The following is a 21,525-nucleotide window of genomic DNA, read 5'->3' as shown; positions in this document are numbered from 1 at the left end:
TGCTAGTTTGCCATCTCTGCCTCATGAAAATCTGCAGCTTCTATAAAATATTGCTGAAGATTCTCTCCATTATGGTTACCATCTCCTACCTTTAAGGTTGGTCTATGAGTGAGAGGGAAGTCCTTCTCTTTTTTTGTTTTTTTTTTAAAGATTTTATTTATCCGAGGGAGATAGAGAGAGAGAGAGAGGCAGAGACACAGGCAGAGGGAGAAGCAGGCTTCACACAGGGAACCCAAGGTGGGACTTGAGCCCAGGACTCTATGATCACGCCCTGGACCAAAGGCAGGCACCAAACCATTGAGCCACCCAGGGATCCCGCAAACATTTTTTTAAAATGAGAACTTGAGGGATCCCTCGGTAGCGCAGCGGTTTGGCGCCTGCCTTTGGACCAGGGCGCGATCCTGGAGACCCGGGATCGAATCCCACGTCGGGCTCCCGGTGCATGGAGCCTGCTTCTCCCTCTGCCTGTGTCTCTGCCTCTCTCTCTCTCTCTGTGTGACTATCATAAATAAATGAAAAAATTAAAAAAAAAATGAGAACTTGAGTTTTGCCCGTAAATCAACATCCCATAAGGCAGGTAGTTTTAAAAAGTATAGCGTGTACTCAGCAGGAAAAAATCAGTGGTGAAAAGTAGTGCTTTTAAATATTTTGAAAAGTGTTTTGGTTATTGTTGCACTTTCTTGTATTTAAGTTGAGGAAATTGAAAGCCATATGGATTCTGCTCCTGGGCTCCGGGTGCAGTAAATACTCATTAAGGCCAAACTAAATGAAAACTGTCAGTTACCTAAGGGACCTTTACCAAAAAAACCCAAAAAACTGAAAAACAAAGATGCTAGCAGGATGGTTGGATTACATTTGAAAAAATATCTTTTTATTCTAAAACTTATGTAAAATAACTCATTAGGATGGTGATGGTGAGGTAAAGTGCATGTCTTGGAGAACGTAAATTAGGTATCTATGGTAAGACATAATGAGTGACATATAGGAGTCTGGGAATTCAGGATTTCATTTGGTTTCCCACATTTTTGAAACATCTCATGGTCATCAGTTCCATAAAAATAGCTAGCTCTATTTTTTGGACTGATCTTTTGAACTTTATAATTTTGAAGTTCCACAAGATCTTGTTCTTGTCTTGTTACCACTGCTTCACATTGAATGCCTTGAAAAGTGAGATTAGCTGCTCATTAAAATTTTTCAATTTTTAAAATTAAAGCCATAATAAAGTATCCTTAATAATTTGTTTTTATCTGTTTTCTTCTTCTTTATTTCCAAACTGAGGGTGGGTAGAAATAGCAGTTCAAGGATTTTACTCTTTTGTGAATGGGTTTTCAGTCTTTGTACTGAATCTTTGGCATGAGTAGAATGAAACCTTCACGGACATTTTAGGTACAAAGGCCCTTTAAAACATGAGGTGAGCTGCAAAGAGCAGTTGCACAGGGCTTCCAAATGAGTATTAGGAAGCAAAACTTTAGATTTGGTGGAAGCAGAATAGGTTTTGCAAATCAGTCTTTTTTTTTTTTTTTTTTAAGAAGGATGGGTTAATCGTAGTGTTATCAGATTCAGTGTTATTATTCGAAAATGTGAATTTCTGTATAGATATTTCTTTCTCCAACTCAAGTTACATTAAGAGTCTGTCAGGAATCATGGAAGAAAAACATGTGTGTATATGTGTGCGTGTCAGTATAAATATATATTTATATGTATATTTATACATATCCCCCCAAAAGCAGCTATCCTCTTATTGGGAGATAGGTAGATACAAGAAACAAGTTAAGGTGTGTTTTTATGTAGTAAATAAAAGATGATCAGTTTAAGCAGACAGCATCTGAAATTGCTGTGAAAAAATAGACAAATGCAAAAATGACAGAATTTACCAATGGATGAGATAATTCATACCCAAGGAAATGACTGATTTTAAAATAAATGTTAATTGCCAAACAAGACGTTGTCAAATCCTCTGTATTAGTAATCTATTGCTGCATGCAAATTACTCCAAAACTGGGGTGCCTTGCTGACTCAGTCGGCTAAGTGTCTGACTCTTGATCTCTGCTCAGATCTTGATCTGAGTGTTGTGAGTTCAGGCCCTGCGTTGGGGTCCACACTGGGCATGGAGCCTACTTAAAAAAATAAAACAATTTGCCCCAAAACTTAGCAATTTAAAGCAGTGAACATTTATTTTCTCTCACATTTTCTGAGGGTCAGGAATATGGTTTAGCTGGGTTGTTCTAGCTCAGCATCTTTCATGAGGTTGCAGTCCAGAAGATTTGCTGTCTAGCTCACTCATGGTGGTTGAAAGGCCTCAGTTTCTCTGTGGCTGTTGGCTAGAGTTTTCAGCCCTTCCCGACATGGACCTCTCCATAGATCTCACAGCGTGGCGCAGGTTCCCAAGTGAGTAATCCAAGAGAGCATGACGCCACAGTGCCATGTACCACCTAGTCAGTGAATTGCACATCATCACTTCTGCCTTATTTTGTGTGTCAACATGAGACCTTTGTCTAGCCTGCATTCACTGGGAAAGGGTCACTCAAGAAGTGAATACCCACAGGTGGGGGTTTTTGGGGAACATTTAGGATTTAACTAAGTCAGGAAAAGTCAACAAATCGAAGAGAGACTTGATTTGGGGGTTATACTAAGGAGAATAATCCCCTTCTATTAATATTTATACTTAGCCTCTTTTGGAGTAAAACAAATTCCTTATAAAACACCAGTAATAACAATTATGGATTACTAAATCCTTTTATAATCTTTGTTTAATTTTTCAGAACCCATTCTAGGGTGAGGAGGGCACTATTCTCCTTATTTCAGAGATTGAGGAACTCAGGCCTAGACTGTTCAAACTGCTTAGACAGGACCACATATTCAGCATTCAACCCGAAGTGTCTCCTCCCCCCACTTTCCTCTCTCTTCTTTCCTCCAAAGAATGATTGTAGTTACTTTCTCTTTTATAGAACACAATTTAATTTTTCCCTTCCAGCCTTATCTGAAAGAGCTGATCTTTTAAATGCTTAATTGAAAAGTTTAAAACACTGTTCTTATAGTATCAATAAAGATGTTAGTCACTTTTCTGCCAGCAGTAGAAGTCCTTTTTGCTATTTTTGTAACTGGGTGAGGTCTGATTTCTCCAAAATTGTGCCATACTGTGGTTAGCCATGGTCTACAAGAGGAAAATAGATTTACCCTTCTTTAAAATCATTGGTTTTCTAAGAAATATGCTATTTACTATACCAAATCTGAGTAAATCTTTCTGGGACAAAATGCAGTGGTCACTTTGACATCAGACGAGGCCAGTTCTCTCCCCCACTAAAAATGCAAAACATCAGGCCTTCAGATCTTTGGTATCTACCTTTATTGTACATTTATTTCTTGAGAAAATTTGATAGTGTTTTTGGTGTTAGTCGTATACACATCCATGCTGAAGGATTCATTCTGTATGAGTGTTTTGCCAAATTCATGCAAACGTATCAACTTTGCATATAGAATGTCCTGACTTTGACGTCACTTAAATACAGTATTTTAATAGTCATGTCTTTAAATTTTTATTGAATCTCAGTGCTTGCTTTACTTGCATTACATATTCCTTTTTTTTTTTTTAATTTTTTATTTATTTATGATAGTCACATAGAGAGAGAGAGAGGCAGAGACACAGGCAGAGGGAGAAGCAGGCTCCATGCACCGGGAGCCTGACGTGGGACTCGATCCCGGGTCTCCAGGATTGCGCCCTGGGCCAAAGGCAGGCGCCAAACCGCTGCGCCATCCAGGGGTCCCAACATTACATATTCCTATAACCCATTTAACCTTTTTCTCTCAAAGTTCCTGATTGACATGATAGTGTGGAATGAAGAGTTATTTTGGTTCTTTCCTTATGAAAGTGTATAGGCTGAGGCTTTTAGAGTGTTAGGGTCCTTTAGGAATGACTGCTCTCTAAGAAAGATGGATACTTTTTATATTGTTTAAGAGAAACCCCTAGAAGGTAAAAACTGAATATTTTTACACTCTGTGTATTTTAGTCAAACAGAGTATGTACTGAGTTATCCTTTTTGGGAGAGGGTTGTCCTTGAGTGGGTTCTCAAACTCTCCATAATTTAAAATTTTGATGTATTTTTTCACAAAACAATCAAATGATGACATTAAAATTTATTTTTTCCTTCAGAGATTTTAAAACTCCTTTGCTGCTTTCAGTGGAAAGACCAAGTTTAAGATTTATTTCAGATTTTTGTCATCTTCAAGTATTAGGAGGTTACAGATGAGCATGAACAATTCTGGGAGCTCAGAGGACCAATGTGATATATAACTCTACCTGGTTTTTATTGTTGTTTTGTAATATTTTGACTACCTGTAGATACTTATCCAAAGAAATGTACTTTTTCTCATTCTTCCTGGTGACTTATCTTGTTATAATCCCAACCTGGGGGAGAGGCAGGAAGGAAAAAATAGAAACCATCTAATAAGCTGAACTGCTGCAGGTGACTTACTCGGACCTCACATGATCTGTTATTTCTCAAGTTGTCCCTTCAGTTGATTTGTTTTTCAAGTCTAGAAAAGCAGCATTTGGGATAGAAGAGAACATTTTTTGCTTGATGACCTTACAGAGCACGTTTCCCAGGCCTCCTCCCAGAGCCACACGGGTGTCTTTACCTACAAAACACCCCAACACAGGAGCTGTCCACAGAGTTCTGGCTAGGACACGGCTCCTCTGAGTGTCTCACGTAAGGTTATATGTGCTATGGAAACTTACATGTTTCCTGGTTTTTCAGAAGTGCTTCTGGGCTAGTGCAATTGATGTTTGAACCTCAGACATTCTGTCTTGTGTGTCTAACAGCCTAGGGACCGCATAATGTACAGTGAACGTGGTTGGGTGTTTTTCATCATCAAATACATCAGATCCTCTCTGAAAACACAAGCGGCATCAATTTCTCTGAATCTGGTTGCCGCTGTTCAATTCTTGACCTGAGGTTATGGTTAGAATTAAATACATTGAGGCTTTATTGATGCAGGTTATGGGAAGATCAATGATAATTCATCAAATGTCTGAATGGGCAGATTTTTAAAAAATGTATGTTACTTTCAATTAAGTATTGCAACCTGAGTAGACAAAATGTTGCTAAAGAGCAGTCCTACCAGACCCTTTTTTTGAATAGAAAAAAATTATTTATATTCACATATCAGTTATATGTAAATACTTCTGAAATGTGTTTAAATAGCTTATTCTCTTGAGTGGTTTAAATTTCCCTCTTATGATCTTGTTTTTATTGATTCTTTGGTTGAATAAGCCACCCTTCCCCTCTTTTTAAAGAAAAGGTGGAGTAAATTCCAGTTCTATGCTATTACAATTAGAATTAATGACATTTCACTATTCAGTGGACTATAATATAATCTCAGTTCTTTGTAGGTTTCCAGTGCCCTTAAGATACAAATAATTTAATGTTTGAGTATCATCCTATTCTAAAAGAATTTAGGATGATACCTTTATAATTTTTACATGACAGGAAGTAGTTAAAAAGTCATCCATTCAAAAGAGAGTTCAATATAAATCATGGGAATCCATTATTATTGAATTGACAAATGAAGGCAATTTTGATCAGAATAATTCTAGCTTAATAAAATGGAAATACCTCTTTTTCTGTACTTTTATTTGGGAAATATTCACCAAGAAGAATCTAATAACCCAATAATACTTTAATTTGGGAGCTACTTTTGGTATATGTGCTGCCAAAGCGAGCACTGGAGGCGGTTAAATCTAATCATTTGACATTCGATTCTGTACTACCCTTTAAAGGTGAAATTTAAATACATTTTCATTTTGAAGGAAATATTGTGGGTAACTTCTAAGATTGAGCCTAGCAAACTACATTTTTCAGAGATGGGATGATAACCTTCAAAATCCAGCTGTTAAGTAGAAGAGGCTGCTTGGGAGCTGTGTTCTAGTGGGAGACATAGAACCTGCAGTCTGCTAATAACCCCTATTACATCAGCACTCCAAAGGGTACTTCCAGCATTTAACTTCTCATTTATTTCAGTTCTCTAGCAACAAAAAGTGTTTGTGGGTGTTTTCATCTTGAGGAAAGCTTTTACTTCTGGATATTTTCTCTGTCAGGGGTCTTTAGAGACCTAAGCTTTGTTGCTAGTGCCTCAGTCTGGCTGGTGGGTAAAAGGGATTCTATGCCAGGTTGGTGAAGTTACATTTGGGTTTTGAAATTCACAGTCTGCCCACTCTCAATACCTCAGGTGAATGTCAGATAATGTCCCAGTAATGTAAAAAATGTTTTTGAGATTCAGTTAGGAATTCAAGTTATTTTAGTTTGGAAGAGCATTACTTGAGCACCTACTATGTGTTTAGCCAGAGTGCAGGGGCACAGAACGTAGGACACAGAGGAAGCCAGCCCTCGGTCTCTGCATTAATGAGCTGGGCTGTAAGAAGTCTTCTCTTATTTCCAAATTCACAGATGCAAACCATGAGGAAACTGCTGTTTTTTGCCCTTACTATCCTCATACCAGCTTAATGTGTTACCATATTTCTGGTTAGTCAGGAATACTTTTCAAATGTCTGTGGTGTGTTAAGCTTGGAAGAGAGCAAGATTTCAACCTGAAATTGAATCAGACTCCCTCCCCTGCACCTGAATGCACGCCTGGGGTGCATTAGGTTTACCTGCCACATTACATTTTTTTTTTAAAGATTTACTTATTTATTTCAGAGAAGAACACGTGAGAGAGTGTGTGTGCATCCAAGTGGGGGGAGGGGCAGGAGGGAATCTTTTTAAGAGTTTATTTATTTGAGAGAGAGAATGAGAGAGAGAGATAGATCATGAGCAAGGGGGATGGGCAGAGGGAGAAGCAGACTCCCCACGAACAGGGAGCCTGATGTAGGGCTCCATCCCAGAACCCTGGGATCATGACCTGAGCCAAAGGCAGACGTTTAACTGACTTTGCTACCCAGGCACCCAGAGAGAGAATCTCAGGCAGACTCCCTGCTGAGTGGAGCCTGACTCGGGGCTTGATCCCATGACCCATGAGATCATGACCTGAGCCAAAATCACGAGTTGGACGCTTAAGCAACCAAGCCACCCAGGTGCCCCCCACATTACATTTTTCCATTCCTTACTCCCAGGTTCAGCCACACTTAAGTGTGAGGCATTGGGCTAATTGTTGTAAGAAGTACAAAGGTAGATAAAACCACAGAATCTGCCTTCAGCCTGGAAGTAAAATTAGCCTGTAGTTCCTGATCACACCTCTAATGCCTGGGGACAAGGTCCAGATGCACCTTCATGGGGCAGAAAGTAGACGGCACTGGTATTGTAAAATTTGTTATGGGTACTGGAAAACTGGCAGCTGTGTGATCCCCTTGAAGATCTAGCTGTAAGGTCCCCTCCTGTGTAAAGCTCCACCCAGCTCCTTCTGAAATGTTCCTACTCAGGTTTTCACTATTCCCTTAGCTGTCACCGTCTGACTGCATAGTTATTTGTGTGCACAGCAGGCTGGTCTGGTAGTCTGTTCACTGCTCTAGGAAGGAAATAATGACTTACTCATGATGTGTGCTCAGCTATCACATGGGTGGTGCTTGCTAATGGTTGGAGTGAATTGTGTCTGATTTTATACCAGTTTAATTCTAGTAACATTCTCAGGGAATGGTACATTCTGATAAACTAAGTAATTGATGGTCAAGCAGAAAATCCTTTCTTTGGCCTGCACTGTTGAAAACCTTTCTAAAATCTTAGATCTTACTGTATTGAGCAGAGGTCTAATATTTTCATGATAAAATTAACTTAGAATAACTATTAATATTATTCAACTAGAGAAAGTATAAGGAAGTGACTCTCAGTGTGGCCTTTTGACCATCAGCGTCACCTGGGAACTTGTGAGAATTGCAGATTTTTCCAACATAGCCCAGGCCTCCTGGATCAGAAAATCCCAAGTGGGTCCAACAGTCTGTGTTTTAACAAGACCTTTAGGTGATTCTAGTACCCTAAGTTTAAGAGCCACTGGTATAGGTCAGTTGTTCTGAACCCTGGATTCATATTGTAACCCTTGTGGAGCTTTATAAACTGCAGTCCCTGAGCTCACTCCCAGGAATTCTGATTCATTTTGTCTGGGGTAGGCCTAGCATAGCTATTTTGTAAGTGCCCCCAGGTGGTACTGCTGTACAGCCAGAGAACCAGTGATGTAGGGAGTGGAGTTACTCCACATTATCTCTGCAGCTCTCTTAAAAAATCAATCAATCAATCAATCAATCAGTCAGTCCAGGGCACCTGGCTGGCGCAGTTGGAAGAGCATGCGACTCTTGATCTTGAAGATGTGAGTTCAAGCCCCATGTTGGGTGTAGATGTAAAAAAATAAATCCAAACTAATGTTTTCTCCTAAAGAAAAATTTACAGTTGTGTTTTGCTAAATCAGGGTTTCACTGAGCAGGAAGTCTCCACTTTTCATGGCATTACACTAATAAAGAAGCAGGTGTTTTAAAGCCAGTGGTATTTTCCCACAGGAACAATGTCATATTTGGGTGTTAACTTCCTGATCATGGCCTTGGCATCGAATAAGTCATAGATGGGACCAATAACATGTCATAAAATCAACGATACAATAATTATAGACCTCTGTGATCATTTAAAATCATAAAGTTATGCTCCAAGTCCAATAAAATGATCATAAATGTGGTGTGCAACCTAGGATCACCCCAGATGTCTCAGTACCATAGAAAAAAATGCATGTGGTCGTAGGAAACAGTTTCCTGCATCTGTTGTGTAATAAATATTCATTAACACTATATGCACTCTTAGAATTTGGAGAGGCAAGATTCACATAGTGTAGGTCTCTAAAAATGTCCAAGGAAACCTTGAATGGATGCCTTTTCTCCCAGTACACCAGGAGTAGTAGTAAGCGTGGAGGTGGGTAAAAGTACAGGGACCTAATCATTGCTGCTGTTGGAGGTGGTGGTAGTGTGGGTGTTTCTATCCACACATTAAGTTCTACTTAATGAAAGGACCCATCTGAGAGTTCTCTGGGCCTTAGTTCCTTCAAAGTTCTGCCTATCAGAAATAAAGGTAAGAGGATAAATGATGTGATCAGTTCACACTTGACTGAAAAGCCATGAATTGTTTAATCACTAGGGCCTGGTTTTTGAGGAAGGAACTTCAGGTATTCTCTTTGGAGTGACCCAGTTTGGCATAGACTTGTGAGAGTATGGGCCTAGGTGTGGTGGAAGGAGCACTGGACATGGAGCCAGTTTAATTTGGCTGTTTCTTACTACCTGTGTGGCTCTTGATAGGACACTGAACTTCCCTCTCCTTTCTTGTAATGTAAATACCAACACACCCTACTCCCAGAATTATAAGGATTTAATAGGTTAATATAGATCATTGTACCCAGCAAGGGAAGCTTTCCCTAAAAGTTACTTTAAGAAGTTGAAATATTGATTGGGGAAACAAACATGAGGCATTCTATCTCTGTATCTCGCCCTTGTTGAGCCTGAAGTAGAAAGCCTGCTTCATCATGTGTACTCAAGCAGATAGAGTTCTGGGAAGCTGGGGAAAACAGGGTGCAAATCCTTCCTGAGAATGACAACAATAATGTCCAGAGCCTGGGTCTTTAGGAAAGACCCAAGAATGGCTGGGGTTTGGAGTGTGTTATTGTCTTACTTGTAGCCGGGTCTGCATTTTGATTCTGAATGCGTTGTCAAGGTTCTTGGTGACTGAATGTTTGCTCAGTAACTGAAGTGTTGTTTGGACCAAACTATTGTATCAAACTTTTCCTGGCAGGTATGCCCTCTTGATACGGAGCTCAGTGGTGTGCATTGATACCAACTACTATATCAACTACTATAAAATAATCACAAATTCACAGTGGCTTAAATTAAGGATACTACACTTTAGAAAATTCTAAGGCAATTATCAAATAAATGTGCGACTAGGGAAGATGATTGCCTATTATCTTAAATTAGTCTCAGTGATTTTATGAGTCTCTCTGATTTACTTTCTAGCTCAGGAGTTCTCCTTGCCCTTGAAATTTATTTTCGAGAATATACTAAGTTCGTTAACTAGAAACAGTTCTTTAAGCGTTAATATATTTGGTTATTCAAACAGAAATAAGGGAGAGTAAAAATGATGAAGGAACATAGTAATTCTTTAAGTTTTTCCATAGATTCCTAGAGCGCACAGAATCTATAGATCTCAGGGATTGTCTCCTCCTGCTGTCTCTCCTCAGAGGAGTAAAAAATGTTACATTGGACATTAATACAAAGTCATCCTCCTCACTATCATTGCCATGCTTTTTCTTCTATCTAACACAGCCTCTAAAAGAGTTCTCACAGAATTTGTTTTTAAGTTAAGCTAAGTTCAGGAACAAAACATTCAGTATTTTTCTTTCTTTCTTTTCTTTCTTTTCTTTCTTTCTTTCTGAATTCACCAACCAAGATGATTTAGTTTCTTCTGTTTCCTTTGAGACGCATTTCAAAATAGCACTGGTATACCATATGATCCAGCAATTCCATTTCTGAGTATGTACCCAAAATAAAAGCAAGAACTTGAACAGATATTTGTATATCTATCTTAATAGCAGCATTAATCACAATAGCCAAAATGTGAGAGCAGCGTAAATGTCCATTGACAGATGTGGTATATACATGCTGTGGAACATTTTTTTCAACCTTAAAGAGGAAGGAAATTTTGACATAGGCTCTAACATAGTTGAACCTTGGGGGACATTATGTTAAGTAAAATAAACCAGACACAAAAACTCAAATACTGTAGGATTCCACTTATTGTGAGGTACCTTGAGTACTCATTCATGGAGACAGAAAGTAGAATGGTAGTTGCTGGGGGCTGTGAGGGGAAGAGGAGAATGAGGAGTTAGTATTTAATAGCTACAGAGTTTCAGTGAAGAAAATGAAAAAGTCCTGGAGATGGAGGGTGGTGGTGGATGCCCAGTAGTGCAACTGTATTTAACACTGCGGAACTATATACTTAAAAATGGTTTTTAGGGCTCCTGGCTAGCTCAGTCGAAAGAGCATGTGACCCTTGATCTTAGGGTCATAAGTTTGAGCCCCACATGGGGTGCAGAGATTACTTAAAAATAAAAACTTTTAAAAATGGTTTAAATGGTAACTTTTATGTTATATGTAATTTGGTCACAAAAAATGTTTGGGAAAAAAAGAGGTGATGTTCCAAATAAAGTCAAGACTTTGAAAGGCTTTAAAAAAAAAAAAACCTGAAGGAAAGAAACTGGCTGAATGAGATGGTAAAGTCTGGTGGAAGGAATGCTGGCCTGGGCTCTAATTCTGGTTCTGCCATTAACCAGCTCTGTGCCCTACCCATCTGGCCATTAGTTTTGTCATCAGTAAAATGAGGATGTAGGCTGGTTCATGTCCAGCCTTCCTGCCTGCTCTGAATTCTGGGAGTCCACAAGTTCTCTGCAAAGAAGTACTTATTTAGGAACAGCTGCGTAGTGAAGATAAGGAGCCAGGCATATTTGTGATATGAGGGCAGCCCAGTTCTCTAGAACTTGTTCCGACCAACTTTTGACTCAGGCACGTTTGAAAATATAGTAATCATTTTAATCTATCTTGCCTCATTGCTCTAGAGGCAGGGGCAGAACTTCAGAGTGGTCAGATTCCAGAGCTGTATTTTAGTGCCCTGTACCTGCTTTGACACCAGGGCCAGAGACGGGCTGTCTCTCAGTGCTTTTGACAGCGATCCTGACATCAGAAATCAGTGTCTGCCTTCAAGGATGGGGGCTGTTTCTCCCAAATTGTCTTTATTTTCACTGAACTGTGGAAAAGGTTCTCTCTTACCTGGGCAAGTGTATCAGACATGTAAGTTTTCTTTTGGCTTTGGAGTAAATAGTTTTGTATGAGGAAGTTAATCCTCCTCCTTAGGGTTTCGTGTAGGCTTGTATTAGCAGAGCTTTGCTTTTATTAAGCACATAGAGGCTGATTGACAGGCTGAGGCTTACCTTTAGCATACTGTGAGTGCCATGTGTGGGCAGCATGTGGATATGTTGTTTGAGAGGAGGTACAGACAGCCTGGCATGAAAAATAGAGGCCATTGACTGGGCTGGTTGCTTGTATGGATTATCTACCATCTCTCAATAACCCTGTGAGGCATGGTGGCAACTTTATTCCTCAGAAGAGAAGATTGAGAGGTTCAGGGAGACGGCTGCTCTCTCAAGGCCACCAGCAAGAAAGGTGACAACTTAGATTTGAACTTAGATCTGTCTGACTGCAAAGCCTGTATAGTCTTTCTGCTATGCCATACTTCATAATATAGGAAGACATATATCTGTGCTACTTGGTAATGTAGAACTGAAAGATTAGCTCCAATTCAAGTAGACAGTAAGAATCACTAGCTAGTTCTGTTTGTAATTGTTCTCCCCGTAAGGCTGAGATCTGAGCAATTTGTGACTAGTGAGCCATGTTTGTGATAGCTGGGACCAAAAAGTGAAACAGTTCTTCCACGCCCTTGTATCTTAGGATAATAGAATATTTCAGCTGAGATAGAGGAGGAAGCTCTGTAGGCTACATAGGAGAGGGTCTCAGGTGGTTCAGAGCTATCCTAGGAGTCTGATGATGCTAGTTCTTCGTAGGTCTATTTATGGTGTCCTTTAGGAATGCGTATGGTGTGACCAGATACTCTCCTCATTTTGTTTGCACCTGTGTATTTCTAAGTAATAGTGGCTCTTACTCCATCTATTTTTAACTTCTCTCCTAAGTCTGTAATTTATTATAGGATAGTACTTGGAATTGATCTTCCCTTCCTATTCCACTCATTAGTCATTCATTTAGACTCTAACAAGTCAAGATGAGAAATAGAAAGAATGCTACTTGATATTAGTTCAGGGTGTGTCCACTTTGTGCGTCCCTTCTCCCCTCCCTCCAATATTTTTCCTAGGCTACTGTAGCATCTGACACATAGTTTATGTTCCACAGATGAATTTGATGAATAGATGAAGGAGCTTGCAGTGTATAGTCACTGTTTATGTCTTTGATAACATCTGTGTTAAATGAATATATATGCATTTTTTAAACTTTTAGTATTGGGGGGAAGGGGCAGATACTCCATTACTCCATTCCAAAATAAGACTTTTAATTTGTGTATCTGCTGTCTTTGGAGGGGTCATAATTTGATGGTGTTTGAAACCAATAAAGTAATGATCTGCTTTTTAACAGGATTTGCTATAATTTGATGAGTGATTTGTCTATGATCATGCATTTAAGCTGATAGCAGTAATAGTAATATCTTTACCATTCCAAAATGTGGATTTCTATATGAAAAGGTGCATCTGAGTTTATAATGAGGTTCAAAATTAAAGGTGTAACCACTGTTGTCTTCAAATACTCAAATGATCCATGTCATATATGGGAGTATGACACCCAGCCCCATCTTTCCTTCTCCTATTTTCCCACCCTAAGAGACCCCATTGTCAGAGGTGCCCTTTATTTCTTTCCTTTGCTCTACTTCTATGTGAGCAAATTCTCCAGAAGGAGGAGAGAAGAGAAATTATGAATGGGGGGTGGAGGGAGGTGTTCCTGGAACTATATAGCATCCCTGTTAGAATTTTTTAAAAATGTATTTCTCTGTAGAAGTGATATTTTGGGAATAATTGGTTTTATGATACCATAAGGTCTTAATGGCTATTAAGATACCTGGGTGCATTTAAAAATCACCATTCTATTAAGTGTTCCATGATCTTCTCTCCCTTCTTCCCACTTTTACAGTCCTACCTAGGATGAACCTCCTGGTGACTGCTAAGTCCTGTGAAAGCCGGACCTCCAGCTGATGTCAGCTCATTCTGAGGTGCATCTTGGAGTAGAGGCTCTGTCATCTTTATCTGTGTGTCTGCAACTACTAGTCTGGTGCCCGGCACAGAGGACATCCTACCCAGCTCTTGCTTAATTAGGTTGAATTTAAGGAAGAAAAACATTTACATTCTCTATTCTCATCCTCATCTGTTCTCAAGAACTTTCTTATGTAGAACTCATCAGCACGGGAAGTAGGACATGCAGTTGGATTTATTCATTGACCTTTATTTACTTTACTTACTTTATTTACTTACTCATCAAATATTTATTGACCAGCTACTATGTGCCAGGCAGTACCAGGCTCTAAAAGCATAGCAATGAACCAGTACCGTTTCATTGCCTGCTCTCTTGGAGCTTATAGTCTGGTGGGGAAAAAAGTACCATCATCAGGAAGGCCTCACTGGATCAGACCGGTGGGACTATTCCTAGAAATAGTAGACTGCTATTTTAGAAAAACATGGGCTAGCTTTGAATTAGCCTATGTGTCTGATGGCAAAATCTCTTTTCTTAAATATTAGCGATGAAAAAGTGACTTTTTCAGTTATTCAGTATTGTCTTTAAAAATAAACTTGATGAAAGATAAGATATCGGCATTTTGTTTTTACAGTGTTTGATCAGAGTAATTCTCATTTACTTTCTTTTTAAATATTTTATTTATTTATTCATGAGGGACAGAGAGAGAAAGAGAGGCAGAGACACAGGCCAAGGGAGAAGGAGGCTCCATGCAGGGAGCCTGACGTGGGACTCGATCCTGGGTCCCCAGGATCAGGCCCTGGGCTGAAGGCGTTGCTAAACTGCTGAGCCACCTGGGCTGCCCTTACTTTTTTTTTAAATAAAGTCCTAAAGTTAGTAACCTGAGATACTAAAAGGGAAACTTTTCCCAATATTCTGCTAGCAAATTATTGATTTTCTGAGTTTTCTATTAAGGCAAGCTATCAGTTTTCCTTGTGCCTGGTGACTAATTCAGTTGCATATGTGTGTATATATATATATATATATTTTTTTTTTTTTAATAGTTCCCCAGTCTTAGGTAAAACTGAGTAGATTTAATGGTGAATAGCTTCATCAATTTCCTATGAGTAAAAACAGAAAATCATGAAAAATAAAGTTAAGAAAATCATAGTACAAAGCCAGCAGGACAGGATAAAGGGTGATTAGGCTGGTGACCGGGTTGGAAGAAGTGAAATTTTATCTTGATATCCTTTCTGTGATGCAATATTTCTTTCCATAGATTATTTTAATTTATATGAGCTATTTGAGGAGATTACATTCTTTTCTTTTTTTTTTTTTTTTTTTTTTTTAAGGAGATTACATTCTTAACAGTTTCCATAAAGCTCTTTATTATGTACAGCCGGAAGCCCAGTCACTTCTTCACACTTGTTTCTGTGAATGCTCTATAAAATGTAGAGGGGCTTTCAAGATAAGCATAATTCTGTTTGTGGATTTTGGGAGAGCTTCTAAGAACAGATATGGGTAAATAGCACCTCATGTCAGATCTTCCTGTGTAAGGGATTCAAGCACACCTGGCAGCAAAGAGGTTTAACCTAGTTTCTCAGATAAAAACTTGAGATGGAAGAAGGATGAGGAACTATCCAGGGTGAGCTGAGGACCTTTACCCTACTTTCCTTGGGATGACGCACCTTATCCCCAGGTCAGTCAGCTTCTTCAGCCCGTGTATTAAGAATCGTGGTTGCAAGTAACAGAAACTTGCTAGATATTTGATAGATAGCTTGAGCAAAAGGGGGGATTTTTTTTTTTTTCTTAACCACCCTGTCGAATGAACTGGGATGAAGTGGTTTTTGTTTTCTTTTCTTTTTTTTTTTTTAATAAAGTTTTTATTTATTTGTGAGAGACACAGAGAGAGGCAGAGACAAGCAGAGGGAGAAGCAGACTCGACTCCCTGTGGGGAGCCCAATGCAGACCTTGATCCCAGGACCCCGAGATCACGACCTGAGCCAAAGGCAGCCGCTCAACCACTGAGCCACGCAGGCATCCTTGAAGTGGGTTTTAAGGACATTTAGAACAAGCGACTTCAACACAGCTGTGTATCTCTGGCTTCTTCCCTCTTTCTCACCACCTTTTGTCTCTAGCTGTTAGTGTCAGCTTCTTTTTTTCCTACCTCAGATGGGCTTTCTTTACATGGAAGGTAGTATCACATTAAGTGCCAACATGCAGATGTCTTTAAAGCCTGTGATCTGGGAGAAAACAGTTTAAGTTCCCTCCAGTTTAAGTTTGAAAAATCCCAGGGAAGAATTCTGATTCGCCTGGCCTAGGTCATGTGCCTGTGACAGTTTGTACAGCCCCAGGGATAAGGTGCATGATAGGCTTTGCTTGTGTCCTGTGCCCAGGGAGGTGACACAGACATTGCCCTGAGGGGTTTGTCACCAACAGCCAGAGCTCTTTCTTTTTTAGTTTATATGGGGCCCAGGTCAAACAACTAGTAAAGATTTTTTTCTGAATTCATTGAAAATTGTTTGAAATCTTTTCTTTTTGTTGTTTTTGTCAGGTTATGGACTTTGCACCCAACTAACCTGTAGGTTCCTCTTTGATTTTACTGTTTTCACAAGAGCACAGACTGGCGCCCTGTGCTGTAGTGTTTTCTTGAAAATGGGGGTCGATTGACTAAATGAATACTGCTGGAGTTAGGTATATTGAGACATAGAATTATAAAACTCAAGTGGTGAAAGAGATCTAAGGTTACCTCTGCTTTTTTAAAGTTTCACATATATTATGGAGTCTCCAAAACACAAAGGACCTGGAGATAAGAGTGGGTGAGCACTTACAAATATTACACCTGTTCTGAGAACGGAGGATAGTGACATGACATGAAACATAAAGAAGGACCTTACATTTACCTAAAGAAAAATCTTGACAGGCTAACTAAGGATGCCACATTTCTTTGATTTTTGACTGAAACCATACCAGTTTAGAGCTTGTCTTTGAAGAATGGGCTGACACATGAACAGAGCTGAAGCTCTGATTGCCAATATGTATCTTTGAATAATTGTTTAAGAAGCAAAACCAATTATTAGTGAATGATATTTGTTTAGCGGATAAAATCTTTTGAAATATGCCATCTGTTGGAGAAAATAAATAAAAGAGTTCTTGGAGGTGAGAATGACTAAGAGCTCAGTCTTTGAAACAACAAACTAGGACTCAAATCTGAGTGCTCCGCTTGTTGACTTGGTAACTCTGGCAAGTTGCTAAAGCTCTCCTAGCCTCACATTCTTCAGCTGTAAAATGAAGATTCTATTTTTATAGCTTTTTTGGTATTAAGTGAAAGTCAAGCAGTTTTTAATAACTCTTTTATTGTGGTAAAATACACATAATATAAAGTTTACAGTTTTAACCATTTTTAACTGTACAGTTCAGTGGTATTAAGTACATTCATATTATTGTGCAATCATTACCACCATCCATCTCCAGAATTCTTTGATCTTGCAAAACTGAAACTCTATACCCATTAAACACTAACTCTTCATTCTCCTCTCCACCCAGCCCCTGGCAACCACCATTCTACAAATAGTTACTTTTTTATAAATGGTAAGATCTAAAGAAATGCTAGCTGTTATCCTTCTAGATCAGGAGTCAGCAAACTCTAGCCCACAGGCCAAGTTTGGCCAGCAGCCTGTTTCGGTAGGGTCCTTGAACTAAAAAAGATTTTTATATTTCTAAAGGGTTGTAAAAACAAAACAAAAACAAAATAAGAATATGCCACAGAATATGTATCCCACAAAACCTAAACTATTTACTGTCTGGTCCTTTACAGAACAGAAGCTGACCCCTGTTCTAGATATGATGTATATATATATTTTATCATGGGATCCTTAAAGAATCTGATTAAACGTGTGTGTGTGTGTGTACTTGTACACGTATGCATATGTACTCTTTGTGTATCTTATGGGGGTTATATCAATATCTACTCTAGACCATGAATTCACAGTGGGGCTGTGTTGCCTTACGGGAATGAAATTGGTTCTTGGAGGATAAAAATCTTAGCTATTATAATGGTTTGCAGCCTTCCAAAGAGCCCCAGATACACAGATATACAATATTATCTCTAGTATTAAATTTTTTTTTTGGGGGGGGTGAAGACGGGCTGGGATGATTAGAGCAAATGTCTAGTTAAATAGTTAAGTTTGTTAAGGAAGTGATGATGAAAAAAAGTTTGAGAAACACTGTCCAAGACTGACTTCTGGAAAGCAAGACATGTGTCTTAGAATATACCAGCGTTTAGCAGAGGATCCAGAATGTTTTCTTCAGTCTGTTAAATTCGTTATAGCATAGCTGAATGAATGAAACCTCTGATCTAGTTCAGTGATCCATTCTGTCTAGAAATTGCTTTCACAGCAAAATCTGCAGCACTAGAAATTTTTAAGTTCTTTTTAACCTTTAAGAAGTTTGTTAAATGATTATTCTTTTTTTTAATAACATTTTATTTATTATTCATGAGAGAAATAGAGAGAGAGATACAAGCAGATGGAGAAGCAGGTTCCATGCAGGAAGCCTGACCTGGGACTCGATCCCAGGTGTCCGGGATCACGCCCTGGGCTGAAGGCGGCGCTAAACCGCTGAGCCACCTGGGCTGCCCAAATGATTAATCTTTCTGATACACCACAGAGAATCTTCTTGCTTTATAAGGATAGCATTTTTAGTCCTTTTTTCTTATATCTGTTATTGACAAAATGAGTGTAGATGTTGGAGTGTAAGTACCTCTAACCTTAAGCCTCCCTGTAAAGCTTCTCACAGTTATGACAACTCTAAATTGAAAAGAAAACATAGGTATATCATTATTTTACTGGGAAAAATTAAGTCAGACTTATAATATGCAGATTTTGATAGCAGGCCACTGAAATGTCAGGAACTTAGGTCATCCTGATCTCACCTCCCAGTCGAGGATGGTGTCTTACGTATCTCTGTATCCTGAGTACGTAGGACATGGCAGGTGATTAGTGAATATGTTTCTGGTGCTGGTTGTACTGGTGATGTTTCTGCACATGCCTCATTGTACCCTGGAGTTGTTACTACTAGCACATTTTCTTTGCCCCAACCTATTCTCACTTACAGACCCATGTCTCACTTTGGTCGCCAGGACCAGTTGGTCTTTCTACCACTGTCGTAGAATTTGATGGTGATGAATAGCAGTGGATTGTTCAAACAGCCTTCTTTGCACAAGGAAAGTTTTCATGGCATAACAAATACTGATGTAGTAGTGCCCAGCTCTGTGGTTGACTTAAGAATGTAGTGTGGTGGCTGGTACTGAAAAAGGCAGAGCCAAGGATTCATGCCTTCTCTGGGCTGGGAGCTGGAAGTGGCATCTGGGGAGGGGGATGAGGCTCTGAAGGAGCAGCCTAGAGATCCAACAGGCCAGTATTCCTCAAATATCTCTACTAAAATCCCCTTGCGAGTCAGAAGCTATCTACCAAAAAGACCTCTATGAACATAAAACTTGTCTTCTGTTAAAAAATTTTTTTTTAACATTTCTGTGTGTCTGGTACTGTATTCCATGTATATGTGTTTGCTTTCATATAAAGATATCAAAAAAGTAATATAAAACTTAACATGGGATTGATACTCTGCAGAATTAACATTCATCCTGGATCCTGAGGCCAACGTTATGAATCGCTGGGAAGACTTACATTCATAGGTGGAGACGCATAGCGAGGCTATTGGTTGAGTCCAAACAGGTATTAGCTAGCCATTTTGGCCAGTCAGATCTTGGGAGTTGAGGTGTTTTTACTTAGAGTGATAAAAACCAGGAACTAGCTACTAACCACTGTGTGTGGTTAGAATGACAAAGTGATAGCCCTCTGGTTCTCCCTGGTTTATGTCCCTGAGTTTGTAAATGAACTGCTGGGGTGGAGTCTCTTGGAACCCTTTGGCCTGCCTTCAAAAGATGAGGACTCCATTTGGTGACCATGGCAGTCACAGTGGCCCTGGGGTTCCTCATCACTGTAAGTCCTTCTGCACATCTGCAGAGCTCCATGCAGCCTCGAGGAGGCCCATCACATTCTCCTTGCTGAGGGCCAGGGTGGAATTAGGCCTTCTCAGAGCAGAGGCACTATTCTCTTTTCCGTAAGAGTCCAAATGCTCAGAAACCTGTGTATGTGAAGGGGTACACTTACTTGTATTGCTGTTCATGGAGCAAGAGGGTCCACTCTTGGTTTACAAGTGTCCCACATGTCTCAAATTTGAATCAAATGTATGATAACCTCCAATCTTACAGTTATCCTTTTCTATAAACCTTCTTAAATGGCCTAGTTTCACCATGACATTCTAGTGGAATTAAACTTGAACTAAAAATTATGTAATTAATTACAACTATTAATTGAGTCAAGCCTGTAACTTGATAACACAAGGCCCACAGCTGACAGGTGGTTAATCCCTAGTGCATAACTTCTTCATATTTGTTCCTTAAGATAGGATTTGAAAGAATGAGAGTTTCGGTAAAAATCTCGGGTGAGTGTGCTGTTTGGTGATCAGGCTGGGGAAACCAGTGACTTCCACCTCCCACCTCTCAGCCTGAGGTCCTGATCTGCCTTCATGGAGGCCTCCTTCTACGAAAGCCCTGCAATTCATGAGTCTTGTGCTTTGACGTACTCTGGTCACTGTGTGGACACAGTTAGTCATGTAGCTATTTTCAGATAAGATCGATGTAGCTGTGCCCATTAATTTACATTCTGAGCTTCTGGAGATGAACTAAAATTACTAGGGAATGGTTATTTCTTGATGACTACCTTATAAGTGCCATGGTGTAGTGGAAAGGCTTTTTTCTCAATATCAATGTGTGATAATATAACTCTCTATATAAATGAATGTGAGCTTTTAAAGCATGGTACATTAGAGAAAGCCATGGTCAAAAGATTAATGCCAAGCAGAGATGGTGAGTAAAACTTATTTTAAGACTCTCTGAAGCGAACATAATGGTGTCGTTGGTCTATTTGAATGTCATTGTGTTATAGAGGAAAGGGGATAGGTTTTGGAGTAGAACAGACCGATGTTGGAAATTAGCTGTGATCCTAAGTAGGTTTTTCCAGGGTACAACCAGTTTTACTCATTCAAAAGAAAGAGGGGTAGAGACTAATTCTCTACATCATTAAAAAGTTCCTGACACATGATGTTCCTAGCACATCGGGGGTGTTTATAGCAGTCATCCATACTAGGGTATCTCTTCCACTCATCCCTTCCCAAAAGAAGAAGGAAGGACTTGTTTTACTCTACTGAGTCGGGGTTTAAATATAGCAAGATCCCAGATTCAGTACATATATGTTTTAAATGGTTATGGGAAATGTGCCTAATATTTGAAATGAGCTGTACGTGATTCATGGTTTTTAGCAATCTATCTACCTAGTTCTAAAAAATAATTTTTTTAAGGCAGGTAATTGATTTTTTTTAAATTTTATTTTTATTTTTATTTTTTTAGGTAATTGATTTCTTAGTCATGCTACGAACTCCCAGGACCTTATCCCACGAATGCAGCCCTGGTTAGAGTTTTTTGTGAGCCTTCAATGCTTCAAGCCCACTAACCTCATTTTGCACATTACCCCAAAACAAGCACACACAAATATACACACAATTCATGACCCAGTTTTGGGGGCAAAATGTTAAACAAATAAAATTCTTAGAAAGTTGTGAGGCACTTAAAATAGTTTGCTTTTTAAATGGTTTAGGAGCTTTTCCCATAAGACGTGGTGCTTGCTGCTATAAATAGAGGCATGCATGTGTGTCCAGAGTATTCT

At 39.3% G+C, this 21,525-nt stretch overlaps 2 protein-coding genes across 6 annotated transcripts in view; one reads left to right on the top strand and one right to left on the bottom strand.

The window, feature by feature from the left end:
* IGF2BP2 (insulin like growth factor 2 mRNA binding protein 2) overlaps positions 1-21,525 on the top strand; it is a 155,061-nt gene that overhangs the window by 14,846 nt on the left and 118,690 nt on the right. The gene's annotated exons all lie outside the window — the stretch shown is intronic.
* The window catches only part of MAP3K13 (mitogen-activated protein kinase kinase kinase 13), a 430,364-nt gene continuing 409,302 nt past the window's right edge, over positions 464-21,525 (bottom strand). The window contains exon 5 of the transcript XR_003138700.3: positions 464-499. The gene's annotated coding sequence lies outside the window, so the exon portion shown is untranslated. The remainder of the gene's footprint in view (positions 500-21,525) is intronic.

Source organism: Canis lupus, chromosome 34 (assembly GCF_003254725.2).
Source record: "Canis lupus dingo isolate Sandy chromosome 34, ASM325472v2, whole genome shotgun sequence".
In the NCBI taxonomy this organism is placed as follows: Eukaryota; Metazoa; Chordata; class Mammalia; order Carnivora; family Canidae; genus Canis; species Canis lupus.
This window is presented reverse-complemented; position numbering and strand designations above follow the sequence as displayed.